The following is a 19047-nucleotide window of genomic DNA, read 5'->3' as shown; positions in this document are numbered from 1 at the left end:
GTGTCTAAATCTTAGATGCAACATATTTGTCTGCATTACTCTTACCACAAACAAGGCGATCCAACTTTTGTCCATCTATAATTGAGGTCCACAGTAAAAAAAGCTTAGCACCTGGTCCAGGGTTTCAGTGCAAGTAACTCTGTCAATTGATCCTTATGACCTCCGATGGTGCTTGAACTTCTGTAATAAGCTGAGATACTGAAGTGAGACTTAGTAACTCCATGTAGGATATAAAAAGAGAACTCTCATGTTTGGACAAAGACCATGCCCTATTCAGCAGCCAATATATAGTTTGGCTCTGTGTCCCCACCCAAATCTTATCACCAATTATAATCCCCATGTGTTGAAGGGGGGACCAGGTGGGAGGTAACTGGATCATGGGGTGGGTTTCCCCCATGCTCTTCTTCTGATAGTGAGTTCTCATGAGATCTGATGGTTTAAAAATATTTAGTAGTTCCCCCTGGAGCACTCTCTCTCCTACCACCATGTAAGATGTGCCTTGCATCACTTCACCTTTCACCTTTCTTTCTTTCTTTCTTTCTTTTTTTTTTAAACATGGGCAATTCCTGGAACTGAGGGTTCTTCCCTTTTAACTTTTTAATTTGTATTTCTTGAATCAGGGTCTCACTCTGTTACCCAGGCTGAAATTCAGTGGCATGATCTCAGCTCACTGCAGCCTCCATTACCCCAGGCTCAAGCAATCCTTCCCCTTCAGCCTCCCAAGTAGCTGGGACTATAGGTGTGTACCACCACACCTGGCTAATTTTTGTATTTTTAGTGGAGATGGGATTTCATCATGTTGCCCAGACTGATCTCAAACTCCTAAGCTTAAACTATCTGCCCACCTCTCCCTCCCAAAGTGATGGGATTACAGGCATGAGCCACCTTGCCCAGCTTCAGGTAGTTCTTTATAGCAGTGTGAAAATGGACTAATACCATTCCTGACTTGATAATATCTTTCCAGGAGACCGTTTACCATGGGATTCCATTTAGCTTATGCTGCCAGTAGTGAATCAACACAGCTATAAAGCTTGAGGTGCCCTGAAAAATCAGATAACTGCACAGGTCCTACACTCCTATGCCTTCTCCAAATTCCCACACTGGCTTCAACTAACATCTATAGCTTAAAGGTAGTTTCCTATGAGCAATTGACTGAGAAGGTCAAGCCTTAAGACTGATTTAAGGACGGTTCCACACACAATATGTCTATACCGGATAGTACAAGACTGCTGGCTCTTAGAAAATTGAAGAATAGAAATCCCTTTGGTAGGTAGAACTTGTGCTTCACATGCTAGATATTTTTCATGGAAGCAGGTCTGGCCCATAAGTCAGGTCATGTAGTGATTCCTGGGCAGGAAGTAGTGATATGGGGTATTTGGAAGAAACAAGATCATATGATTAGTAAAAAGCAAGCTTATGGAATACATGTATATAGAAGGTGGATTTCTTAAAATTGTCCTAGAGCCCAAAAATGGTTATGCCTCAAGGTAATACTCACCAGAAGGTCCCCAGTGGAAATGAACCCACTTTATATAATCAAGTGGCAGTATTATCTTTGGACTCAATTTGATCAATGGTCTTATCAATAGAGTGGTGTTAGGGTAGGAGATCTGAGGAAGGCAGAAGGGAGAAAATGGAAAATGCGAGAGGACCTTGAAAAACACAGGAGACATATAAAATTTCTGCCAAATGCCTCTGAAAACCCAGATGAATCCAGAGATGATGGATTTGTAGCTATGGCAGGAGCAGGTATAATTTTTTTCTTCAATATCCTGAGTGTAGGAACAGAAAAGCAGAATTGATCCAAATTTCAGAGTTTACAGGTGGCTGTAGCTAGTACCACAGCTTGAGGTGAGAGTTGGAGAGCAAGTAGGGGAGCCATTGCTCTCTCTGAGAAAAATCCTCTGTTTTCCAACATTGGTAGTAGCTCTTTGAAAAAAAATTTGCAGAGTTAGTAGTTTGACTTGGAAGTTGTCAAGATTATGATGAAAAGGCATGAGGAAGTAGTTTGAGAGTAGGATTGTGACTGACATTAGAAAGATAATTCAAGTTTAATCATCTGTTTTTCACTAGCATCCACTGCACAGAACTAAAAAATTTGTTATTCTGATGTCTGAAACTGGCCATGCCTGCAGGTAGTCCAACAAGACAGGATCTAAGGCATTGAGTGTTCTGGCCACAGAGTGATTGCAATGTTACACTACAGGGCCTATGCTAAATAGTCAAAGTAAACACTTGGTAGACTAAATAAATAAATGAAAGATGAGAGGATTGTATGGGTCAAAGTGGTATAGTCTTGCCCACTCTGCTTTATCCGTTAGTATTTTCTTGACCAGTATTGCAATTGTTTCTTTCCGTATCTTCACCCTACTCTTCTCATTGGAAATTCTTGCCCCCTGCCCGCCCTACCCCCCTGCTGATTCATACACTAAAACTTTTCAAAACCTTTCTCAAAACTCATCTCCAAAATCATCCTAATTACACCCTAATTTTAATCCATCCTTAATCTAGCACTGTATGAAGACTCTGCCTTATAATAACTTGACTTGATGTTTCTATGAAACTATGTTTTTACTTGTTTCATTGTTCCGTTTCGTCTGTTTCATTTATTCTGCTTCCCTACCCAAACTAAACTATTGCTGGCAAGTACTCTGGCTTGGTGCATTCACCAGTGTGCATGTTGATACAAAAGAGATGTTAAAAATGTTTTATTTAATTTGAATCATATGGATGGATATGTTCTGAATTGTTGAATCCAAGATTTTACTGATAAATCTAATTTTATATTTTTATTGGAGATGAAAAGTAAAAGTTTGAATGTTAGTTTTGCACTTTTGCTTTTTCAAAACTGAATCATATTGAAAAGCTATTTTTGCCAAAAAATAAAAATTGTGAACTTTAAATGAACTTTAAAACCCAGAAGCATTGAAACCAATAAAATGCACCTTTAGAATGCTTTAATTTAACTTGAGATTCAGCGGGAGAGTATGAACTATGTACAATTAAGACTATACCAGAAAAGAAGTAACAGTAATCATTTTTTAGAGGAGATATCATCCATAATTGAAAATTATATGGAAAAATATTGAAATATTGAAACTGTTAATAAAGGGAATGCAAGCTAATCTATGCTGCCATTGGAATAGTTCTAATACCATAAATTGTTTTATTGTTTTAATACTGACACTATTAATTAATTTAGTACTAACATTTTTCATGGGGCCTTCTTACGAACTGAATCCTTGAGTTCAGATAGATTTCATTTTGACAAATGCTGTTTTGTAATGTCACAGAAAATATTTCCTCTGGAAAAAAATACTGTGTTTACTCTGTTCATAAAATATTCTGTCAGGGCTTGATAAACTATTTTTTAAACAACCCTCAAAATAATACGTTATTTGTTTTAGGCTTACATATTTCATGGATGTTGTCAAAGATTCTGAGCATTACATATTAAAAGGCTTGTTCAATGGCAGCACATATAAGTCTAAAAATAATCTGGCATTTAAGAAACTGGACCATTTTAACCATTTCCAGATAAGATTATTTAAGTCTGATCTAGAGTAATATTTTTTAAAAGGCTATTTAACATAATTTTTATGGCCAGTTATAAATTGTGGATGGATTACTCATTCGTGCTGGGTTTTACAGAAGGAATGCTGCATTGACAGGAAGAAGGACAAGATAGATGATTCTTCTGATCCTTTTGTGCTTTGAGTTCTATAGATGAGTGAGAAAAGACACCAGGCTAGGCATCATGAAACCCAGGTTAAGCCATGATCTTCCTTGCAAATATAAATATATAGATATATATGAAAAATGTTTGTGGTCCATGCATCAATTTTTATGATGTGGTTTGGTGCTTATTATAAATTTGTTTATTATATCAAATGTTAAAATGAGATTAACAAAATATAGATCACGCACCAATGCTTAGAAACATTTTCGTTATTTGGCCTCTAGTAAAATTAAAATTTTATATTAAATTTTAGCTATTTTAAGTTATTTTAGAACTTAACTTTGAAGTCTGGAAATTCTGAGTGAATTGCTCCAGGTTGCTACTTTATGTTGTTAGTGTAGACTCTGTTTGTTTTTTATTTAACCTTTAATAAAACATTGCAAAGACTATTTCTCAACTCTCCTGTAAGCAACAGATACTCTTTAACAGTTATGCCTTTTATTTTTGCATGAGCAATCTATATCTACACTGAAGGTCAATTTCTGTTGCCGTATATAATGGTTAGGCACAAAATCTGGTGAGATTATTCACTGAAATAAGTTGATTATAGTAACTTTTCATATAAAACTTTAGGAAATTAGACTATATCAGATCATACATATGTGGTATGTTATCATAAAGTAGGTAATAATTCTGATTCCCCATAAAAATTATTCTTATTCCATTATAACCTTATCTCATGAAATTACCTTACATTAGAGCAGATGCAGAAAGACTATTTAAAAGGCTATGGAAGAACCTGAGTAAGGTATGGCGATACTCGGACTCAGATGAAGTAATACAGATGGGAAGAGTAGAAATATTCAAAAGACAGAAAATAGAATCAATAATGCTTGTTGATTAATTGGCTTATTACAAGTAAGTTTCTTAAGGCTGCGAACATGTATTAAATTTGTTTCTGTTTCTTAAAGCAACTAAAAACTGTGTTATGCAACAATAAAAATTCAAGAAATTACTATAATAAATTTATGAATGACTATCATAGGTTTCCAAGCTATCTGAATGGCGTGGTAACAAAGTGACAGCCTTTCTGCACTGTACAAAACATGGCTATGTGCTTTAACCCAGCAGTGCCCTATATATATATACCTGCCAGCCACAGAACTGCTATTAACATTTCTCAGGTTCCACAAGGAAATTCTACCACCTCTAGAAAGGCAAGAATAGTTATGCTAAGCTTATTTAGTTTATGTTTAATCCATCTATACCAGGTCCATCACTATATGAAAAATAAGATTTAAAATTCATAACTTAAGGCAATTCACTTAAAATTGTCACCGAAGATGTAATAACATCGCCAGGAAGTTCAAAAAAATAGTTCCCTAACTAGTACCTTTTCTGCTTGCACTCTTGCTTTTCTATTACCAATGTGGATGCTGCTAAGATCATTTTTATGGAAATCATATCATGTCACTGTACTGCTCAAATCCCTCCAATAGCTTACCATTTCAATCAAGTAAAATCGGTTTTCTTAATATTTCACAAGGCCCCACATGATCTCTCTCACTATCTCTTTTTCCACTCTAATACAATCACCTATAATTCTTGCTCACTGTTCCAGGCACAATGGTCTCCTTGTTATTCCTTAAACTTCCCAGGCATGTTCCTGTCTCAGCTGTGTACTGGTAACTCCCCACTGCCTGGAAAGTTTGCCTCCCAGATGGATTTTCCCTCTGTCCCTTTCGTCAGGTCATTGTACGAATGTCATCTTTTCAAAAGACCTCTCAGTCAACTCTATTTAAAATTGTAGCTCTCTACCACCACACCTCATACCCCTTATCTTGCTTGATTTTTCCCCCTTAGACTTATTATCTTCTAACAGCTATAAATGTAACTTGTTTATTTTGCTTATTGTCTATCTCCCCTCAATAGTGTATATAGACTCCATAGAACAGGATTTTTTCTTCTGCTTTATTTTCTGTCATATCTCCAGCACTTAGTCTAGTCCCTTAAACATATACAAACTCAAATAAATATTTGTTGAGAGAATTACCACATATAGAAATTTTGCCTGAATTTCATTAGTTTTTGGTAATGTTAGAAACACAGAAACATTAATAAAAAGACGAATAAATGAGCTACAAAATATTGAGTACCACATTTTCCTATAAATTGTAATATATTGGAACCTTGAACGTATTTGAGGAACATATTCAACAGAATGAATCACACAAGCACCTATTCTGAGCAGGACCTATGGCCCTGAGGTGATGGGACAAAGTCTGATTCATCCTCACACTTCCCAAACTGCAGTTGAACTGGGAATTGTTCTGGCTATAAGATACAGATACAGATGATTGTGGCCTTCAGATACAGATGATTGTGAATTTTTAAAAAGTTAAATTTGTTTGGTCGATCAGTTGGTCCTAATGATTACTAACTTAACCCAGGCCTTCACTCATGGAAAAGAATGCTATATGCAGGTGACCATTGTTGAGTACTTCATCACTTGCAGGCTTTACACATTCCCTATTCGGACTTTTCTTGAATCATGGGTCATGAGTTGGTATAAAAGGCAGTCATCAGTTGGATAAAATTAGTTATGAAATAGTCTTAGGGAATATTGGCAACTGAACCTACTGTACTAATTTGATAAAGTGCAAAGTGTACTACTTGATAAAGCTACAAACTTTATCATGAACTTACAAATATGTCCTGGCCTCTTGCATACCTATTTACACCAGATACCAGAATCCTTTGAAGCCTATGACTTTATGTGTGGCTCATACAGAACAATGGAGGATGAGAAGGATGTTTGGCCACACCAGCCATACCAAACTTGGCAATCAGTGGGATGATGGAGCTCAAAGTCCTCTCACCCAGGCATAGAGTCATGTCTGATTCTTCTGCATCCCTAGAACCTAGTATACTCTACTTATTCATTCCTTTGGTACTTTATTTCTTCATTTGAAATATTTATTGAGAACTACTTGTATAAGGCACTTCTGGAGCTAAAGTAGTGATGTTGTTTGGTTCTTCGTTACCAACCAAATCTCATCTCCAAATGTAATCCCCATGTGTCAAGGGAGGGACCTGGTGGGAGGTGATTGGATCATGGGGTAGTTCCCCCCATGCTGTTCTTGTGATAGTGAGTCAGTTCTCATGAGATCTGATGGTTTTACCAGGGCTCTTCCCCCTTCGTTCTCTCTTCCTCTCTCTCCTGCTGCCTTGTGAAGAAGATACTTGCTGCTTCTTCACCTTCCTCTATGACTATAAGTTTCCTGAGGCCTCCCCAGCCATGAAGAACTTCTAGTCAATTAAAACTCTTTTCTTTATAAATTACCCAGTCCTTGGCAGTTCTTTATAGCAGTGTGAAAACATACTAAGACAAGTAGTGGACAAGAACCAACATAATCCTTCCAGGATGGAGCTTACATCTAACTGAAGAGGCAGATATACCATACTACAATTGCAATATCTATCATAAAAAGAAATAGAAATTGATGAGAAAGCATATTACCTAGACCTGGCCTAGTCTAAAGTATAAGACATAAAGTCTCATAGGAAGTGACTAATCTGAGATTTGAAAAATGGTTAGGAGTGGGCTAGGTAAGAAAGGATACTAAATATGGGAGTACCAGCCAGGAAGACACACAGTATTTTCAAGAAACTAGAATGTAAAGAATAGGAGTATGCAGAGGAATGAAATGATTGTAATATGTGAGGCAAGAGACAGGTCTTAGGGAACCTTGAAGTCAATGAGTCAATGTAAAGAATTTTGATTAAGGGAAATAGGAAGAGTTTATGGGACTTTAAGCGGGAGAGTGACGTGATTAGATCCTAGTTTTTAGGGGGAAAAATCACTTACTATAATATATACGGCATTGCTTGGTATGTAAAATCTCAGTGGCTGTGTTATAAATATAGAAGGACCAGGGATCAGTTAAGAGGCTAGTTAGATAATTACTTTTGCTAACTTCTAGCTAGCCTGTTGAATGTCTCCAGTGATATTTTGAAATGAACTTTCCCAAGGCTATAACTTGTGCTTTTCATACAGTAGAGCAGATACAGAAATATTATTTGAGAGGTTATTGAAGAACGTGAGTAAGCTATGACGATGCTTGGACTCAGGTGGAGTAATAGAAATAGGAAGAGTAGAAGGATTCAAAAGACAACAAATAGAATCAATAAGGCTTGCTGATTAATTGGCTATGAGGTAAGATAAGCATAGCTGAAAGCAGAGTTGAATTATTTACTGCATCGATGAACATCAGAGAAAGAACTGGCTTGAAATGGAAAATTGTGAGTTCGCTATTGAACATATTGAGATTGAGTTGCTTGCGAGACATCCAAGTGACCTGTAAAATGAACACTAGATATATGGGTCTTGAGCATCGAAGAAGGATCTGGGCTAGAGACAGAAATGGGAGTAGTTGGCATATACATGGTAATTGAAGCCACCAGACTGCTGAGAGAATGGAATCTAGACAATATATTGAGTGAGTAAAGAAGGGGTTGCCTTGAGGAATTCAAACATTTCAAGAATGGGTAGAAGAAAATGGCTGGCAAAAGATATTGAAAATAAGTTATCAGAGAAATAGGATGAAAACATCATCCTACGTGTTCATGGAATGAATGAATGAAAAAGAAAGCTGCAAACATAGTGCTAGATTCCTCCCTTATCAGCCAACCAAAGTGTTTCTGGCAGTAGACTGGGATATCACATACAGTATACAGATATCTCTACCTGCTGGGAAAATCCATCCTTGGCTATAGAAAGCAGAAGTACACTACCCTCAGCCCCAGACATGTGCCTTTATTGCCCTTGTGTTTGGTCTTGGGTGTGGCTGGCCCATGCTGGTTCCTTATCCAGGAGGTAGGCATTGTTGGCCAACAAGTTGGCCTTAGTTGGCATATCATCATCACTACCTTAGTCAGGCTGAATGGTTAAGGCATTCTAGCCAGCTTATCAAGAAGGGACCTGAGTCATGGGAAATGACATCATAGTGAGAGACAGGACTAGCTGGATTTCCTAGGCCGACTAAGAATCCCTAAGCCTAGCTGGGAAGGTGACCGCTTCCACCTTTAAACATGGGGCTTGCAACTTAGCTCACACCCGACCAATCAGATAGTAAAGAGAGCTCACTAAAATGCTAATTAGGCAAAAACAGGAGGTAAAGAAATAGCCAATCATCTATTGCCTGAGAGCACAGCAGGAGGGACAATGATCGGCATAGAAACCCAGGCATCTGAGCCAGCAACAGCTACGCTCTTTGGGTCGCCTCCCTTTGTATGGGAGCTCTGTCTTCACTCTATTAAATCTTGCAGCTGCACTCTGTTTTGGTCCACATTTGTCACGGTTCGAGCTGAGCTTTCGCTCGCCGTCCACCACTGCTGTTTGCCGCTGTCGCAGACCTGCTGCTGACTTCCATCCGTCCAGATCCGGCAAGGTGTCTGCTGTGCTCCTGATCCAGCGAGGCGCCCATTACAGCTCCCAGTCGGGCTAAAGGCTTGCCACTGTTCCTGCACGGCTAAGTGTCCGGGTTCGTCCTAATCAAGCTGAACACCAGTCACTGGGTTCCACGGTTCTCTTCCATGACCCACGGCTTCTAATAGAGCTATAACACTCACTGCATGGCCCAAGATTCCATTCCTTGGAATCCGTGAGGCCAAGAACCCCAAGTCAGAGAACACGAGGCTTGCCACCATCTTGGAAGCAGCCCGCCACCGTTTTGGAAGTGGCCCACCACCATCTTGGGAGCTCTGGGAGCAAGGACCACCTGGTAACAATAGGCCAAATACTGTGCTGATAAGGTATGAAAGCCAATCCTCTCATTTCCACCTTAGACATTATATGCTGTCTATTCATGGGTGGAGGTTGGAGAAGTATAAAGGCAAAAAAAAAAAAGGAGCAGAAATATATCTAGAGTGCTTAGAGGTGACTTCATCAAACAGTACTCTCAACTTTCAACATGCACATTAACTGGGGATTCAACTTTTAATGTGCACATGATTCTGATTCAATACATCTGATGAGATGCCTGAGATTCTATGTTTTCGAAAAGCTCCCAGGGGATGTGACTGTTTCTGCCCCAAGAACACACTTTGAGCAGCCGTGGCTTAAATGATATTTTAGCACTAACACGGAGGAAAATAAAGTAACCCCCCCGCAAGCAGCTAGGGCAGAAACTGATCAAGATAGACACAGGATGCTATGCAAAGCCCAGATCTGACCTCCAGGTTTGGACACAAGTCATCTAATAAAGGATGTGGATGGCAGTGACCAATTAATGTGTACTGGACCTGGTTACTTGAAGGATCCCACCATGGTGGACTTCACGTTTCTTAGGTGTCTTTAATTTTTTGGATCCCCAAACACAGTAATTCCAGGACAACTTGAAGCATATACATTTGTAAACATAGATATAAAGCAAAATTTCCATGGATCAGCAGGCTCTTTAGCTGTGATTTTGCTTTGGAATATAAAGACTTTTCCTAGTGTTTAATGCAATAAAAAAATATTTATAGTAAGAAAATTGAATCTACTTAATTTTTGAAAGTTTAATTTTATAAGGTATACATTATAATGAGTATTTTTGTGTGTGACAGAGCCTAGAAGCATTGTATTTGGATCAGCACTTAAATTTTAAAATAAAATACAAACTCTACACTAATATAGATTTTGCCTTCTGTAAAGTATGTTCAAAGTAAAAGTTGAAAAAATATAATGTAGAGAAAGAGAAATAAGAACTAGAGAGTATATAATATAAAGTGAAGCAGATAAGGCAAACAAAAAGAAGGATTTTTACAGGGGAAAAACAATTTCATTTTATTGTAAAGCCCTAAATGAATAAAAGAAGACTTTGAATGTGAAGATGATTAAAAAGACAAAATCATTAGCTAAAGATATTTACAAGTTTAGACTCTTTCATTTTGATTGTAATTTTAATTAGCTGGACACAGGGGGAGAAGAAAATGAAAGCCTACATCATCTACTTACTCTTTAAATTGCATTCCACCTTAATTTCCTGCCTTTCAGTTCTTAATTTTCTCTATTTTTGTTCTAAGTAATCCGGTTATCAGGCTAAAGTGACTTTTTTCTCAGCCAGGTTTAGCATTCAGTATTTGTGTCTATGAACAAGAAAAAGTTCGCCCCATTGCTTTAGTTTTTATTCTTTCAATAGCAAAAACTCTCTACAGGTAACTTTTTTCAGTCTTTTGTTTATTCAGCAGGGGGCTTCGTATACCATGACAGTTAGATGACTAATAACAAAGGCTCCTCTTTTCAAAATAATTATGCTCTATTTACAGAGTTTTCCACAAAATTTACTCATAAAATTTAGAAGGCAGTAAAGCCTTAAAAAGCTGTAGTTTTACTATTCATTAAAGCCATTTTTCTGTGTACAAGCAAGTTGCTTGTTTCTTTATATGATAAAATGGAAGCCAAAAATTCAGTATTAGTTACTCAAGTTCGGGATTTGTGTATACGTGAATAAAAATTTTCAAACTTACATTGAACACCTCTGTTTAGAATAACCTACTTTCGAAAGAGTTTATCTTCAAGATATTATCTGGCTTTTTACTAGGGCTATTTATTTTGCATTTGTTAAAGAAAACAAGGCTGGGTGCGGTGGTGGGTGCCTGTAATCCCAGCTACTAGAGAGGCTGAAGCAGGAGAATTGCTTGAACCCAGGAGGTGGAGATTGCAGTGAGCCGAGATTGTGTCACTGCACTCCAGCCTGGGTGACAGAGCAAGACTCATTCTGAAAGGAAAGGGAAGCAAAGGAGAGGGGAGGGGAGAGAATAAAATTAGCATAGCTAACCATGTATTGTGTGTTGTTCAGTTTGTCCCCTCTTCCAAAACATATTCACTCAAATAATGTAAAGGAACAACGTTGAAGCGTCTTGAGGTCTAAGGATGAAAGGCACTATTTAAGTGGTGGTGACAATTATTATTATTATTCTGCCATAGATAAAAAGTTAAAATTGGCTTTTAAAACTATTGTGGACAATTTCATTTTGCTTCCCCATAAGTCAGAAACAATCAAAGTACGTAGTTCTCAGCACATGAGCTATACACTTAAACTAGAACTAGTAGGGAGTATAAAAGGAATTATCCTAGTAATTAAATACCCACAAATAAAGCATTAGTTGCCGATCGTAGCTAACCAGGATGGTTGTTAAGGGACAGCTAGAAAACTCGGCTCTACCTCATTAGTTGTCTTCTGTCTAAAATTCCAAAATATATTTGTATTTTTTAAAAAGCCTTTCTCACCTTAAAGTACAAATGTTCCTTGAGAGACATGATGCTTTGAAGCTTATAATTGTTGCATGATTTTATTTTATTTTATTTTACTTTATTTACTTATTTATTTCGAGATGGACTCTTACTCTGTCGCCCAGGCTGGAGTGCAGTGGTGCAATCTCAGCTCACTGCAACCTCCACCTCATGGGTTCAAGCGATTCTCCTGCCTCAGCCTCCCAAGTAGCTGGGGTTACAAGTGCATGCCACCATGCCTAATTTTTGTATTACTAGTAGTGGCAGGGTTTTGTCATGTTCGCCAGGCTGGTCTTAAACTTCTGACCTCAAATGATCTGCCCAACTCGGCCTCCCAAACTGCTGGAATTACAGGCATGAGCCACCATACCTGGCTAGTTGCATGATTTTAATGAGTATGAGCTCCACATATTTTCTAGACAAAGAGTTTGAGAACAAGGTAGAATAACAGAGAGGAACTAAGAAGTTGAGAGAGAATTAGAGGGGGTTGCAAGGGTGAAAAATCTGCAGAAAATGAAATACAGGAGCAAAAGAGACAAAGTTCCTAATCTTTTCCAAGAATGTAATAAGAATTAACATTAAAATTATTAGAAAGTGTCAACAAGAAATGCCATAAAATCCCTTTCTCTGGAAGTCTTTTAAAATCGAATAGTTGGGTCTTTCCAGTGTGGTTTAGATGTACCACTGAATACAAGGTGATGACATTAATTGTCCTGTCTAGGATTAATATCTCTCTGAAATGCATCATACCTGAAAGGTCTTTTCTTTAATGCAATATTGGGATGTTGTACCAATTTGTTTATAATTTGGATATGCTGAAGCAGCACTGAGATTTTATTCCAATATTTCTTATCTTGCTACTCTTGTCCATTTTGCCTAACAGTTATTGCTCAGTGTTCAGACTCTTGCTTCAAGATCAACTGAAGTGCTTTGTAAGTATATGGATTCTTGAGGCCCCATCCTTTTTGGGGGGGTCAAATAACCCAATTTGTGAATCCTCAGAGGCCTGCTAAGATGAGGGAGGGACATGTTTTCGGAGTTAGAGAGTCCAACAGAGAGTGGCAAGGCAGAGTATTCTCCAACAAGATGATATTACTGTCACCTGGTGGGTGTCCCCACCAGGTACATTTCTCAACCTGGGTTGGGTGTGTACCCTCCAACTCTGTAGCGCCCCCCACCGCTCTAGTTACAACACTTAGGAACACTGCATTGTATTTTATTGTTTAGTTGGGTAGCCCTTCTTAGCTCTCATATTAATAGAGGGCCATGTGTTTCTTGTTTACTTTTAAGTCTCCAGAATCTAGTACTGTTTCTGAAACATGGCGAGTGCTCAAATAATATGTGTTGAATAAAAGAATAAATCAATGAATAAATAAAGAAGTGCTGGTCGAGTAAATTAAAAAGACACACAAAAAAGGAAAAAGAATGTATGTATCTTGCTAGCAAAATGAAACAGAAAAACAATATCAGTAACTAACAATTATTAAATTCTTATGTGTCAGGAGTTCTAAGTACTTTAAATGTCATATTTAATTAATACAACTGTATAAGTGGAATCCTATTATTATTAGATTTTTCAGAATAAAGGAAGGTCCAGTTACTTGCCCACAGCCACACATCTAGTAAGACAGGACTAGAGCTGAAACCAAGGCAGCTGGACTCTTGAACCCATGCTCTAAGCTATTACTCCATGTAATGTAGACAGTGATAAAGGTACTGTGCTAGGAGTGGTGGAGGATGCTAAGAATCAGCTCCTGCTTTCAAGGGGGCTTACAATAATTAACAGTACATGTTTATCTGAATAATTGGCTCTCCCTTTTTCTTTGCAATTTAAGAGAAGACAGAAAGAAAACAGGGAGGCAAGGATGAAGGAAGGAAGAAAAGAAGGAAATAAGGAAGGAAGGGAAAAGGAAGGAAGGAAGGAAGGGAAGGAAGGAAGGAAGAAAAGAAGGAATGATGGAAGGAAGGAACCGGAGGGTAGGATAGGGAAACAGCCCTAGTTCTTCAACAGGTTTTTGATCCAATTTACGCCTGTTTGATTCTGTTCCAGACAAGGAACAGTGAACAAAAAACTCTCAAGCTAGCACTTAAACCCACAAAAACTTTTCACCATTCTTTGAGTATTAAAAAAATCCAACTTCTAACACAAAGAAATGATAAATGTTTGAGATGATGGATATGCCAGCTACCCAGATCTGATCACTGTACATTATATGTATCGAAACATCACTATGCACCCTAAGAATATATAGAATTATTATTTGTCAGTTTAAGACAGTATTTTTAATGGAGAATTTGTCTCTATTAGAAAAAGGAATCTGTCCTTTGTTAATAACTTGAAAGAAAAAAAATTTGCTGCCAAAAAACCCAACACCTACTTTATATGTGTATAATATATTTAAATTTATATGTATGTATAATATATATTTCATTTTTTCCTAGACTAATCTTACACTACAAATTTCAACATTACCACCATAGCATTTACATATATTCTAAAACTATCCAGTGATGTGGCATAAAATAGCTAAGTCATTTTTACTGAGGACCATAAAATCTTAGAAGAATTTAGTTTGAAATCTCTAAACAAAAATTGCAAAAGTTAATATAAGGTAGAAAAAGAGAAATAAATTTTGACTTATTAGAGAAAAGGGTTCAGGTGCAGGATGAAGCATATCAAAGGCATATGAAATGTCATTACTTTGAAAAAAATAAAAGGATGACAAGTTTAGAAAATTAACTATCAAATTACATTTTTTTTTAAGAGGGGCAGTTAAAATGTTGATGAACAAATATAAGATGATGACTCAGGGGCACTAAAAATACAAAATGTGTGGGATCTACTAGATAATACAATAAGTACTGGGAGTTTCACTTTATAACCCATTGTGATTAAACAGCATACTGCTGAAAATGCAGATGTGATACTACCATAGTAAAACCAGCCTTTTAAAAGATGTTTCTAATTAAATCATGAAAAATCAAAAAGAAAATGTTGAGAGAAGCCATTTTGAAGATTTTATTAATGGTGCATTCATGGAGAGGGCTTTATTAGATTTGAACTAGCAAATGCTAATGCTAGTGTACAAAATGATAGATAAGCATTTTTCCCCTTAAAAAGTTATTTCTTCCAGGGTAAAAAGTTTTCTTGTAATATAAGCATCCTTTGATTCAGTTAAATTCTAGTAATGAGGTACTCGACTATTTGAGTTAATAATACTTTAATTAATCCATACCTGTATGTGATCTAGATGTGTTTATTGTTGCTATTTCTCACTCGGAATTTTACTGCTAAATAGAGGACTCCTTTTAATATTCAAATAGCTTTTATCAGGAGTCCAGAAGTCATTGGCTTTACTCGATATTAATACCAAAACATCAGGTGTAAATTGATCTGTTGTAGAAGCTCTTGTTAAATGCTTTCTAGTCAGAGCACAGTGGCTCACACTGTAATCCCAACAATTTGGGAGGTTGAGGTAGGAGGACTGATTGAGCCCAGGAGCTTGAAACCAGCCTGAGCAACAAACACAGTGGGACCCTGACTCCATGTGCATCTTTAGTTCCAGCTACTCTGGAGGCTGAAGTGGGAGGATCACTTCAGCCTGGGAGATGGAGGCTGCAGTGAGCCGTGGTCTTGCCACTGCACTCCAGCCTGAGAGATAGAGTGAGACTTTGTCTCTAAATAAATAAATAAAATGATTTCTAAGGAAACCCAGGGAAGACCTAAATTAAGATTAACCCATGAAATGTATGACTAATTCCAGAAGATGAAAGGTAGATTTCTTGTTTTGAACACTATTATCTCCTCATTCACCTGGCTAATTACTCACTATCCTTCAAAACTTAGCTCAAAATTCACCATAGTTGGGAACCTTTTCCTAATTCCTTCCTCCTTTGGCTTCTAGATGCTCCCCTATCAACTTGTGGATATCTTGCTCTTTGCAGAATGATAGTCTCTTACCTGCAATTATAAAATCTAAAAACTCTAAACACCAGAAGCCTTTTTGTTTGGTGCAAATTTATTTGGGGGTAAAACTTGACCCATAAATTTATTTGCAGAAATAGTAAAATGTTTGTTTGATTATGACAGTGCTTCCCCAGACCATACAAAGAGGTTAGCGTAATATATGGCACATGCACACTATAGTTCACCCTTGGTATCCTTGGGGGATTGGTTCCAGGAACCCCTACATAAAAATCCTCAGAAGCTCAAGTTCCTTATATACAATGGCATAGCATTTGCAGATGACCAATACACACCATCCCATATACTTTAAATCATCTCTAAATTATTTCAAATACCTAATACAATGTGAATGTTCTGTAAATAGTTGTTACACTTTTTGGAAATTTGTGTTATTTTTTATTGTTGTATCATTATTATTATTTTCCCAAATATTTCTAATCATGGTTGAATCCGCAGATGTGGAACCCACAGATACAGAGGACCAATTGTCGTATTTTTTTAAAATGCTCTCAGATTTTAGAGGTTCCATTGAGGCTTGGGACCTCAATGCCATCTCACAATTCTTAAATTGCACCCTACCAGCTCCATTTCCCATTTGGATTCCATGACTCTTCAACATCTTACCATTTTCTTTAATTTTCTTACCCAAATGAACTTGCCTTCTATTTTGCAGAAAAAATAAAGCTATGAGGTTTGAGATCCCAACCAATTCATTGGCCATCCCCTTCCCTGATGACCACTAGTTGATCTATACCTGCCATTCATTCTTAGTTGCTTTTCTCAAGTCTCAGGGGTGTAGGGGGGGAAAGTAACATATTTTTCTCACCCATCACAAGAGTCATGGTTCAGGCATCTATAATAAAAGACAGACTGAGAAGCAAAAAGCTTACAAATGTATTTAATATAAATTTTATGCAACTCACAAGCTTTTGGAAATAAAGACCTAAAGAAACAGAAAAAACAATGCGATATAGTTTGGCTGTGTCCCCACCCAAATCTCATCTTGAATTGTAGTTCACATAATCCCCATGTGTAGTGGGAGGGACCCAATGGGACGTAATTGAATGATGGGAATAGTTACCCCCATGCTGCTGTTCTCATTATAGTGAGTGAGTTCTCACGAGATCTGATGGTTTTATAAGGGGCTTTTCCCCCTTTTCCTCAACACTTCTCCTTCGTGCCACCATGTGAAGAAAGACGTGTTTGTATCCCCTTCTGCCATAATTGTATGTTTTCTTAGGCCACCCCAGCCATGCTGAACTGTGAGTCAATTAAACCTCTGTCTTTTATAAATTATCCAGTCTTGGGTATGTCTTTATTAAGAGCATGAAAATGGCCTAATACACTATCTATTTTATGTTTAGATTTGATTAAGAGTGGACAACAGTATAGAATTATGATTGGACAAAAGGAAGTATGATCTAATGGTAATAAACCAGGGGGAACTTAGCAAGGCCTGTTTGTACAAATTCTTCTTTGTATCTGTGTGTCTTCATTCTTTTCTCTGGGTATAGGGAGGATCCCTCTGGAATGAGTGTCTTATGACCTACTTTAAAGGATGGTCAGAGAATTATTTTATAGTCTGCTTCAGGAGAGAGCCACAGGAGAAGGTCAGAAAGACCTTCCTGCTTCTACTCTTTTCTCAAGTGCCAGGGTGCCAAATGTGGGGATACTGTGTCCTGAACCCTTTAACCCTGAAGGTTAAAGTCTACTTCCCCAGTTTAAAACCTACATTTCTTATTCTTTAGATCTTAATACTTACTGTCTACTCCAAAATTGTACTCTTTTGTTATTTCCATGCTTTATTTTCTCTTATATGTTTTTATTGTCCTATAAATATGTTCAACTGTCTCCAAGTCTTAAATTACACCCCCCCCCGCCACCAATTCCACTTCCTATGCTCTCTCCTACTTACTTCTCCCACTCTCCTGTGTTGCTTTATCAAAAGCTGCTTTTAAAGAGGACATAATTCTTGCTTCCTCTATGACTTTCTAATACTCAAACTTCCTGCAATTAGGTTCTGCAGGGACTAGTGTTGGAAAAAATTACCAATGATGTCCAGATAATCAAGTCCAATGGTCATGTTTGTTCCATATCTAAATGAATCCCCCTATGCCATTTAACACTATTGACATTTTCTTGAAACTCTCTACCCTTTGGTTGACATTTTACTGTTATTTCATTCTCTCCCACCTCTGTTCTTTCCTTTTTCATTTATTTGGGATTATTTCTTCTTGCCTGTCTCTTTCATGCTGATGCCCCAGAAAGTTCCAGTTTTTACTCACAGTTATTTATTTTTTTCTTGTATAAATTCTTTGTGTAAATGTGTGGCAATCTCATCATTTTCATGACTTTAATTCTTACTTATAATGCTAATGGCCTCAATAAATGTATCTTCAATCCTAATCTATTCCCTCTCCTTTATATTTATAGAAGCAACTGCCTATCAAACATACTTCTTTAGATGTCTTATAATCACAATATATGTAACATGTCCTAAACTGAACTCAACTCCCACCCCCACCCCCATATTTCTTATTTATTCCTGCCACATCTATAGCAATGATGCTATATCCAAAACACAATCTAATTTTGTTATGCCTCTGCTTAACCCTTCCTGGCTCTTCATTCATTACCTAAAATCAGAACTTCTTAACTGGTATATCATGAGACCCTCCTTGATCTGCACTTCCTTACCAATTTCCCTGGTCTCATCTCCAGCCACTCCGAGCTTCATGGTTTAAACATTAGGAACTCTAAGCTGCTTATAGTTTTCCATGTTCTCTGTGCTGTTTTATGATCTGCACAATTGTTCATGCTTTTTCTACACCCTGAAATGCTATTCCAACTTTTCTTACTCTGTATAGTTCTTATTAACCTTTCAAAATCCCAGACATTATTTCATCTAGGAAACAACTTTCATTGACCAGTGATTCTGAGAATAGAAAAAGCCAAAGCAGTTTACTTCCAAAGGCAAGATCTGCAAGCCTAGTGTTGGGTGATTTTTATTTTATATTTTTATTTTTTTTATTTGAGACAGAGTCTCATTCTGTTGCCCAGGCTGGAGTGCAGTGGCACGATCTCAGCTCACTGCAACCTCCGTCTCCCAGGTTCAAGCGATTC

This window comes from Gorilla gorilla, chromosome 12 (assembly GCF_029281585.2).
Source record: "Gorilla gorilla gorilla isolate KB3781 chromosome 12, NHGRI_mGorGor1-v2.1_pri, whole genome shotgun sequence".
Lineage (NCBI taxonomy): Eukaryota > Metazoa > Chordata > Mammalia > Primates > Hominidae > Gorilla > Gorilla gorilla.
Note: the sequence above shows the minus strand (reverse complement) of the source record.